The sequence below is a fragment of the Dipodomys merriami genome, unplaced genomic scaffold (genome assembly GCF_024711535.1).
Source record: "Dipodomys merriami isolate MVZ:Mamm:240054 unplaced genomic scaffold, mDipMer1.0.p SCAF_610, whole genome shotgun sequence".
NCBI classification, from domain to species: Eukaryota; Metazoa; Chordata; class Mammalia; order Rodentia; family Heteromyidae; genus Dipodomys; species Dipodomys merriami.
Genome location: NW_027206192.1, coordinates 395,457 through 405,629, shown reverse-complemented (window position 1 = coordinate 405,629; position 10,173 = coordinate 395,457). Strand labels below are relative to the sequence as shown.

The window sequence follows — 10,173 nt, the reverse complement described above, 5'->3', positions numbered from 1 at the left end:
ATTACCCAGCAATAGGGCGATTGAGTTGGAGCACCTGCTGGCTCCACCTATAATCAAGTCCGCCCCATCTCCTCTGCCCCTGTAACAATCAGAGGTATAAATGGGGATCTGAGTTCACTCTGTTAGATTCCTGCTTCCCAGCTCTACTTGTTTGCCTCTGTGGGCACCACCGCTGAAGACATACATCCATCAGCTCTGCAGCCCTGCACCATGAGGGAGATTGTGTACATACAGGCAGGCCACTGTGGCAACCAGATTGGCGTAAAGGTGAGCATGGCACTGGCCTAGGATCCAAGTCTCAAATTTAGGGGAAGGAGAAGGAGGACAGGTTGGAGTGTGGAGGTGGTGGTGGTCATGGCTAGGCTGAAGTAGGTGGGGCTCCATAGTGGTCCCTAAACTTCTGCAAATGAAGTCCCCCAGATAGCTTCTCCAATTTCCCTAATTTGTGTGGCCCTGGTGGGTGTGGTTTTTAAACAAGGCTGGGGTGGTTTCAAATCCCTTGCATGTCTTAGTCTTACCTGAGACTCAAGTCTTTGTATTTAGTTTCCTGGGAATAGACTAATGCACGTTTGGTCTGGTTTGAATGCAAGGAATGCAGTGTTTTTGAGCTGAAAGATACAGACAATTCCCTTGTGTCAACTGATGAGTGTCAGATAATTGTGAACAGTTCTTCTACCTTAATGCAAATTTCTCTGAGTTTCATGCCCCACCTAAGCTCCCTTAAGTTGGGTGTTTTCTAAATCATTGGTTGTTGTGTATGCTCTGAGGACACTTGGGGTTCTGGAGACCCTTCTTACTGAGTCTTCAAGTTACTGCTTTGGCAATTTCATGTCCATGTAAGGCCAGTTACTCGACATAGAATACAAACAGAATATGGTACTGCATAAGATGGAATACTCATAGGAGAACACAGACATCTTCTATTCAGCCAGATAACAAAGAGATTAAGAAAACTAAAATACCACCCATTTCTGTGCTTTTTTTAATTTAGAAAATGTAATTATTTTTTACAAATATATTTGTGTCAACAGGACATGGGTTTCTTATAGTTACTTTAAAATGCATTGTTTGGACAGTTAACATTCTAGGTCATAATACACTTCTATTTCCATCTCAGTTTTGGGAAATGATAAGCAATGAGCACAATATTGATTGCACTGGCAACTACTATGGAGACAGCCATTTACAGCTGCAGAGAATCGAGGTGTATTACAATGAGGCAACTGGTGAGTGTCTCCCATCTGGTTTCCCATACGGTGGCAAAAGAGTTCCCAGGGGAATACTAATGAAAAGGAAGGAGTTTCTGCCTTTCTTATGGTAGTATTGTAGTTTTAATTTGTGACCTTGATCTTATAAGTCAAGTGCTGTACCCAACTGAGCCACTCCACCAGATACTTTGTTTTAATTTTTGAGTATATTCTTGTGAATTAGCCCAGGAAAGCCTTATACCTGAGTTCCCCCTACCTCTACTTGCTGACTAACCACACCTGGATTTTTTTTCCGGTCATGGAGCTTGAAATCTGGGCCTAGGCAATGTCACTCAGCTCTTCAGCTCAAGGCAAGCGGCTCTACCACTTAAGCCACAGTGCCACTTCCAGTTTTCTGGTGTTTTATTGGAGATAAGAGTTTGCCGGCTTTTTATGCCCTGGTTGGCTTTGAACCGTGATTCTCTGATCTCAGCCTTCTGGGTAGCTAGGATTAAAGGCGTGAGCCCGCTTCACATAATTAAAAATGAGACTGCCTAAATATGCATTCTAAAACAATTGATAAAATATAATATTATCCAGTGCCATTTGGTTGTGTGCTGATCATCCTAAGCTCAAGGCCTGGGCACTGACTATGAGCTTCTTTTGTTTTGGGTAGTTTCTTGGAGATGAGTCTCCCAGACTTTCCTGCCCCAGCTGACTTCAATCTGCAATGGTAAGGTCTTATCTCAGATTTTTGAGTAGCTAGAATTACACCTGTAAGCAAGCAGAGCCCAGTTACATTGCCTCTTTAAAATATAGATTAAATTTCTAAAACAATATTTTGAAAAAGAAAATTTTAATAATTTTAAAGAGGGATGTTCAGTCACTAATATATATGAGAATAGTCCAAATCACAAAGCATAAATAAAGTGTCTTACCCTGAAATCTATAACATTTCTGGTCTTGAGCATTTTGAATATGAATACTTAGCCAACAATATTTTTAAGGTTTTTAAAGTAAGAAAACGTTCTTTTGATGTAGAAAAAACCAATACTAATTTGTAAACATTGCTTTTAAATGATTAATATTGTCTTTCCTAACATAAACAGCCTAATTGAAGTCTACAAAGCAGATTTTCAGTTTTTGTAACTGTCAATGTAAAGATCATTTAATTTTATATTGAGTTTCCATTCTGCATTATTGTATACAAAAATAATCGTGGATAATTGGCTTTCCTATGTATTAATCCAATGAACAAGTACAAACGAAAGTACAAAACTATTTAATTTGAGTTTTATAGATCTATATTTTGGGATGTCCTCACCTTGGTTGAGAGTGGTTGGGTTGGATTGTGTCACTCCTATGAACAGAATTTTAGGTTGTGTCTTTACTAGATCCTGTATATCCAGCAGGATGGCCAGTTTTGTTCATGTGAATATTTAGGAAGGGGGTATTCTAAAACTGGTGTTTACATCATGTTAACTGCTTTCCCTTGGGCCAAATCAGGATAAATGGGAAATTGCAAGTCATTGCTCAAGGTTGCTCTGAGTATTTGAATGCAAGGATGTGTGCTATTTGATAACCATTATTGAAACATTATAAGACAATAAATATATATTGTATAAATGTTTTCTCCAGGAAAGCCTTACACTTATATTCCCCTACATCTACTTGGTGAATAGCCATACCTGGCTTTTTTTTTTTTTTTTTGGCGTTGGGGTGTCGGTCATGTGGCTTGGACTTTGGGCCTAGGCACTGTCCCTCAACTCTTCAAGGCAAGCAGCTCTACCTCTTGAGCCACAGTGCCATTTCTGGTTTTCTGTTAGTTTATTAGAGATAAGTGTCTTAAGGACTTTTCCTGCCCCAGCTGGCTTTGAAGAGTGATCCTCTGATCTCAGCCTCCAGAGTAGCTAGGATTATAGGCATGAACCTGGTTCATTTCTTGAGAAAGGTAATTGGGGAAGGGGAGGGATAGTGGGAGAACAACAAAGTAGGGGGTAACAATTTTTGACAAGAAATGTTCTCATTTCTTTACTCATGTAACTAACTCCTCTATACAGCACCTTTACAATAAAATATAATTAACAAAAAAGAGAAAGTTTCTTGCTGATAGGCACTGGTAACTCATTCCTGTAATGCTGGCTACTTAGGAGGCTAAGATATGAGGATCATGGTTCAAATCTTGCCTCAGCAGAAAAGTCCTTGAGACTCTTATCTCCAATAAGAAAACTGAAAGTGGGGTTGTGGCTCAAGTGATAGAGTGCTAGCCTTGAGCTGAAGAGCTGAGGGACAGTGCCCAGGCCCAGAGTTCAAGCCCCATGATGAACCACAAAAAAAAGTGTTGCCACCTTTCTTTTGCACCATTAGACTCAAAGCCTGATGCTCATCTTTGCCTCATGTGTAGCTGAGATTTCAGCCACCATGCCCAAAGCAAAGGAATGAATATTCAATGGAAATAGACAACGGCAAACATCCTTAAAGTTGCTCAAGCCTCTTGCATGGGGATTCATGCTCAAGATATCTTTTCTGTTTCCATGTCTCAAATGCTGTAATTTTTGTAATGAATGCTGAGAGTCACTTAGAATCATAAGCTCTGCCCCCTAAGTTCCTTGTCAAGTATAGGCCTAAGTCAACTCTTTTTCTCACAGGCAACAAATATGTTCCTCGGGCCATCATGGTGGACCTAGAGCCTGGAACATTAGACTCAGTGAGATCGGGACCATTTGGCCAGAGCTTTAGGCCAGACAACTTCATATTTGGTAAGTCATCATGGTCCATGGATCCTAACATCCAGGCACTCCAGTGCTGGGCTGAGACTTTATCCATCTTGATATTGTCCTCACCTAACCCACCTATTCCAGTCCACGGGAGTCATGCCCCTGGCCTCTCAGACAGCTCAGATCAGTGCAACTCTGCAAGCCCTCCATGACAAAGAAGCCTCTGAAGGGAAAGAGCATCAAGTAGAGAAAGCCACCAACAAGGTTTCAGCACTGCTGGTCATTTTAAAGCCCTGGCAATAACAGAACGACTTCAGGACACCAGAAATCAAAGCACAGCTATGTGTGAGCAAGGTGCAGACAAGTGCTTGCAGTTTAGCTTCCCTCTGACCACACTGTGCTCCTGTCCCTCTTGTGAAAGTAACTACATTTCCAGTATTGAGGCAGGCTCGGTCCTTCATTTCTAGAAGTACTTGATTTGGGTTAAAATGTATTTTCTTTCACACTGTCTTTACTTTTCTTTAGAATCTGGGTGATTTGTAGGGTCCCAGATATATTGAAAACATTTCCTTTATTTCAACAAAGTGTATCTAATGTAATAGCAAAGGTTAGCTCAGAAGAGTCCTATTGTCTTCACAATAGGACAGGCACAGTCATTATTCTTGGAGTGTGTGTCTCATCATATCTTTGTGTCTGATAGGCCAGAGTGGGGCAGGCAATAACTAGGCAAAGGCCACTACACAGAGGGAGCTGAGCTGTTGGAATCCGTGCTGGATGTGGTGCGGCGGGAGTCAGAAAGGTGTGACTCTCTCCAAGGTTTTCAGCTGGCCCACTCCCTGGGAGGTGGCACTGGATCAGGCATGGGCACCCTGATTCTCAACAAGATCCGAGAGGAGTATCCAGACCGCATCATGAACACCTTCAGCGTCATGCCCTCCCCCAAGGTGTCAGACACCGTGGTAGAACCTTACAATGCGATCTTGTCTGTCCACCAGTTGGTGGAAAATGCAGATGAAACTTTCTGCATCGACAATGAGGCCCTGTATGACATCTGCTTCCGCACCCTGAAGCTGCCCATACCCACCTATGGAGACCTGAACCACCTGGTGTCAGCCACCATGAGTGGAGTCACCACCTGCCTGCGCTTCCCCGGCCAGCTGAATGCAGACCTGCGCAAGCTAGCCGTGAATATGGTGCCCTTCCCCCGCCTACACTTCTTCATGACTGGCTTTGCACCCTTGACCAGCCGGGCCAGCCAGCAGTACCATGTTCTCTCAGTGCCCGAGCTCACCCAGCAGATGTTTGATGCCAAGAACATGATGGTCGCCTGTGATCCCCGCCATGGTCGTTACCTGACAGCAGCTGCCATCTTCCGAGGCCGCATGTCCATGAAGGAGGTGGATGAGCAGATGCTCAACATGCAGAACAAGAACAGCAGCTACTTTGCAGACTGGATTCCCAACAATGTGAAAACTGCTGTATGTGACATCCCCCCGCGTGGCCTCACGATGTCAGCCACCTTCATCGGCAACAACACAGCCATCCAAGAACCTTTCAAGCGCACCTCAGAGCAGTTCAGTGCCATGTTCCGGCGCAAGGCATTCTTGCACTGGTACACGGGAGAAGGCATGGATGAGATGGAGTTCACTGAGGCTGAGAGCAATATCAACGACCTGGTGTCCGAGTACCAGCAGTGCCAAGATGCCACTGCTGATGAACAGGGGGAATTTGAAGAAGACTTGGTGGAGGAAGAAGTTTAAGACTTCCCTTTGGTAGCAATGCAACAGGACTGTCAGAGCCTGCCTACTACTTCTCAAATGAATGGTGCTTTCCTGAGCTCCTGTTGTCCTGCAGTGAGGTCCCTGCTGTGTATCATCATGCACAGCCTTTCCAGTCAGGAACTCACTGATGGTGAATGTAAAAATGCAGATTTCTTTTAAATAGTATTATTCTAAAGCCTTATTTATAAAAAATAAAGTATACATTTTGTACTCTTGAGTCCTTATTCTTCTTTAGAATCCCTTTTTTTCTTTCAATGTATTTGAAATATAAAGTTGGCCAGCAGGATTTAATCTTATTAATATAGGAATGGTGCTCAAGAGGAATTTCAAATTCATGGCGTTCCTACTATTTTGAAGAGGAAGATGACAAGTGCCAATGTTGTTTATTTTCCCTGGCCCAGTTTTAAAGTTAGCAGTCTCTCAATAACATGCCAGTAGCATAAAAACAGTTTGAAGAGAAAGTAAACCAGATCCAGATGTTACAATTTTCCTAGTACCTAGGTGATGTTTGGAGTACTGAAGGGATTGATGTTCAAGACTTGTCTGGGCACTGAGGTAGCACGGCCTCTTCCTCCTTTATTCTGACACAGGACTTGCTTATCCTGCCACCTAGTATGCATTCCTCTTTGGGAATGGGACCACAAAATGCAGGTATGAATACTGGCCATTAAGGATCTACTTCTCCTTCAGACAACCACATGTTCTGGTCTCATGCCCCATCAGAGGGATTTCATTCACATTCCCCAGAAACAGTGGCAGGAACCCCAATCCCTGTGCTTACAGTTCAGTTGGCAGTGAAGCAGCACTCACAAGATGAGTGCAAGATCCTGGTTGCCAGGGTAGTTTCTCAAGGCATCTGTCAGCTCTAAGGACAAAAATGAGTCTAGCTGTTTGAGGGAGTGAGAAGCTGACCAGTCCCATAGCGTATCGATATCTGCTTGATTCAGTACTTCCATGTCAAGGAGTGGAAGGGAGACATGGCCCAATGACCCATTCTCATACTCATTTTCCAGCATTCGAAGCTGTCTGAGGCCTACAGGGGGTTGTAAGGGAAAAAGATCCAGCCTGTTGGGTATGTTTACTTTGCATGAGTGAGACAGAAATCTCAATTGCTTAGAACCTACACAATGGCCAGGAAGAGGGTGAAAACTTCTGTTTTCACCAGAGGCCAAAATCATTCACTAGTTCTTTTTGCCAGAATCTTTCATTCTTCTTGCAGTGCGGCTCCAGGTACGTTGTCTGTGTCAGGCATTCCTCAATGGCCACCAATAACTTGTAAGAGCCCCTTTTGCTCCAGAAACAGGACCTATGGGAATCCAGCAAATTTTAGGAAGCTCTAAGGAAAGATACTACTGGGTGAGGTGCAAGTTCCTTGTTTCTAGTAAAGTTGGGAGATAGTAAGTTCCCTAAGCATTCCTATACCAGGCCTGAGGTTGGGGTAGGGTGGGGAGGAGTGGGGTAGAGATCTTTAAGCCAAGTTGGTCTCACTCAGCAGAAAGTAAACTGCCAGAGAGACTGTTGTGTGACTAGAATCCCCAGGGCAGATCAAAGTGCAAATAGCTTCCAATGTGGGAGTCTTAGGGAGTAGGTATGGGCCAGCAAATTGACATCCCTGGGTCTCTAGTCTTGGAACTGACCAGGTTGGATGACTCCAAATCCTCTAAGGCTGCTGGGTCTGAAATGAAGGCAGGCCTGGCCAAGGTACTCTCATTCCTCAGTGGGTTAAGGATTGAGGCCAAGCTGTGGTGGAGGCCCCATCCAGCCTATTTACCAGTGTTTGACTAAGAACAGTTTTGTTTTATCTTAAGTGCCCGTTTTTGAGTCTTTTCTGGTGGCTTTGGCTTATTTCTTTACACTTTTGAAGAAGTAGTTCTTGGTTCATAATTAATGACTCATGCCTCATCCCTCAGAAAACTCCTGTTGATAATTTTACCAGTAGATTATCATGTATTTCTCAGACATGGCTTTTGTTTTCTCCTAGCCAGAGCTCTGCACTAATTGCCACACAAGCTAATGTTGAGGTGACTCCTATAGACAGGTTGATTATTTTGTCCAAATGCTAAGTGCAGCATCTCCCTTATTCTCATGTGCCTTGGTAATTGTATCAAATAATTGAGTCCTTGAATAGTATAATCAATGTTCTGGCTGAAGATGCAGCTCAGTGGTAGAGTACATGCCTGGCATGCACAAAGCTCTCAGTTCAGTCCCCAGTACCAAAAGGAGGAAAGATAACAAATGTTAGGCTCTAGAGATGATATATTAGGTGTCAAGGCAAAACACCCAGTTTGGCATTGAGGAGTTGTGTCATGAGGGAACACTGATAGAATGTTTGTAGGTGGAAAGAAGAGAGCCCCTTGATATGTGTACCCTTTTAGAAAGCAGAGGTAGGAATGGGGGATGAACCTCTGGTAGAGTGCCTAGGCCATCGAAGGAAGAAGCTGTGAAATGTATGTTGCTCTAATGGGACCAGAGTCTAAAGTGGCACCACCATACCAGGCAATGTCTCAACAAGAACAGGTTTGTCAGAAGGATCTTCTTGCATTGGAGAGATGTCCTTTGACCACTTTGGCCTTGTTAATCATATTTCCTTATGCTGTTTTCTTTTTCCTTCCTACTTGTCAGACCTATAGCAGATCCTATCCAGGAGACCCATTCTCTCTAATCTCATTCTCTTAAAGTCTCCCAGTTTATAGCTGTACATATCCTAGACCAAAAAAGTAGGGGGTGGATTTTCTGTCAGACATAGATTGAAACTGAAAGGTATTTTTGAAGTAGACTTTGACAAAGTTCTGATATTGACATCGTTGGGTTGATAAGTCCTGGAACTTAGACCAGCTTCTGGTCTAATTCTGAGGTGACAGTGGAAGAGAACTGGTGATAGGAAATCACAGACCAATGTGATTTCAAACCCTTGACAGGTACATCTCCATTCATGGATGTGCTATCAGCCAACATACAGATGTCTGTTAATGAGTGACGGCTGGGAAAAGGAAATTTATTGGTGACAGAGGAGACCAGCCTTTGGATAAGTGGTTGCCTTTAAGTGTGAGGGAGACAAAGAGTGCCTCCAGATACAGAGATATTTTCAGGAAGCAAGACAGCTTCACCCACATCTTGTTATCAACAAAATCATCTGAGAATAACTCTGTAAACCCAGAGGTGAGAGACATGTGCTTTGTGCTTCTGCACCACTGCTTCGCTGCGTGGCTCTTTATGTTCTTCTGAAACCTCCTTCTGAGCTGGCCCACAATGTGACCAGGAGGAGGGAAGTGGAGGGAACTTGGCAGCTTGGCTGCTAATCACTCTGGCCACACTGACATGGGGCAGTACGTATGTGATGGGCATCTGCTCCATGCTAGGTTTATGTGCCCAGTGGGAGCTTTGGCTCTTACTAGGAGAAGGTAACAGTTCCTCTGTCCTTGGGCCAACTCCCAGGTCAGGATGTCTTCATCTGCAGAGGCTGGAACTTTGCCATAGCTCTCATCTTGACAGATTTCTTTCTGTTTATCATTTTTCTCGTTCTTTTTTTGTTTCTTTATTTCTTTTCTTTCTTTCTTTGTTTCTTTCTCTCTCTCTCTGTCTCTTTCTCTTTCTTTCTTTATCTCTTTGTTTCTTTGTTTCTTTGTTTCTTTGTTTCTTTTTTCTTTATCTCTTTGTTCCTTTCTTTCTTTCTGTCTTTCTTTTTTTTTTGTTCTTTTTCCAGCCATGGGTCTTGAACTCTAGGCCTAGGAACTATCGCTCAGCTCTTCAGCTCAAGACTAGCTCTTGAGCCATAGTGCCACTACCAGTTTCCTGGTGGTTTATTAGAGATAAATATCTCAATGGCTTTCCTGTCCAGGCTGGTTTTTAACTCCCATACTCAGATCTCTGCCTCGTGAGTAGCTAGGTTGACAGTCAGGGGCCATTGGTGCCCAGCTTGACAGGTTTCTTATTTGTGCAAGATAACAATGACCATGTTCTGCCCTGTGAGGAGTTTTCTTGTCATCCTACAACACTGATGGTCTTAGTATTGTGGCCAAGCCCACAGCAAGGGGGCTTTCTATGCATGCACATTGACTAGTATCTGAAAAGACAGCTTGCAATGGCCAGGAAGGCTCCACGATTGCATACATCTCATCTTGCACTGGGCATAACCAAATTTTAAGTTCTAGTGTTGGTTCTTTTCCTTTGTACACAGCTTGAGCAGGTTGTTCAGGGCACAAGCCAAAATGTAGAAAAGAGAAAGGGAGAGATAGGGAAAGTTGGACATGAATGGCAGAGAAAGGAAAGAGAGCCTGAAAGTAAACAGACTTATGATCATTTACCATTCCAGTAGCAAAAACGGTCTATATCTGAGAATGGCATAAAAATGAGGTGCTCTGGCTTTCCAGGGAGTGCAGGAGGCATTTCAAAGGGGTTTCATGGTTCCAGCATGACTCGCAGAACCCCATTAAATGAGTAGGAGAGTCAGTCTGGTGAGTGAAGGAGAGCTGACCAGCAGAAGCAGAG

General features: G+C 43.5%; 1 pseudogene; it reads left to right on the top strand.

Annotated features, from left to right (window-relative positions):
• The first annotated feature begins 210 nt into the window (after positions 1–210).
• Positions 211–5,664, top strand: LOC138814785 (tubulin beta-2 chain-like; annotated as a pseudogene).
• The last annotated feature ends 4,509 nt before the right edge of the window (positions 5,665–10,173 follow it).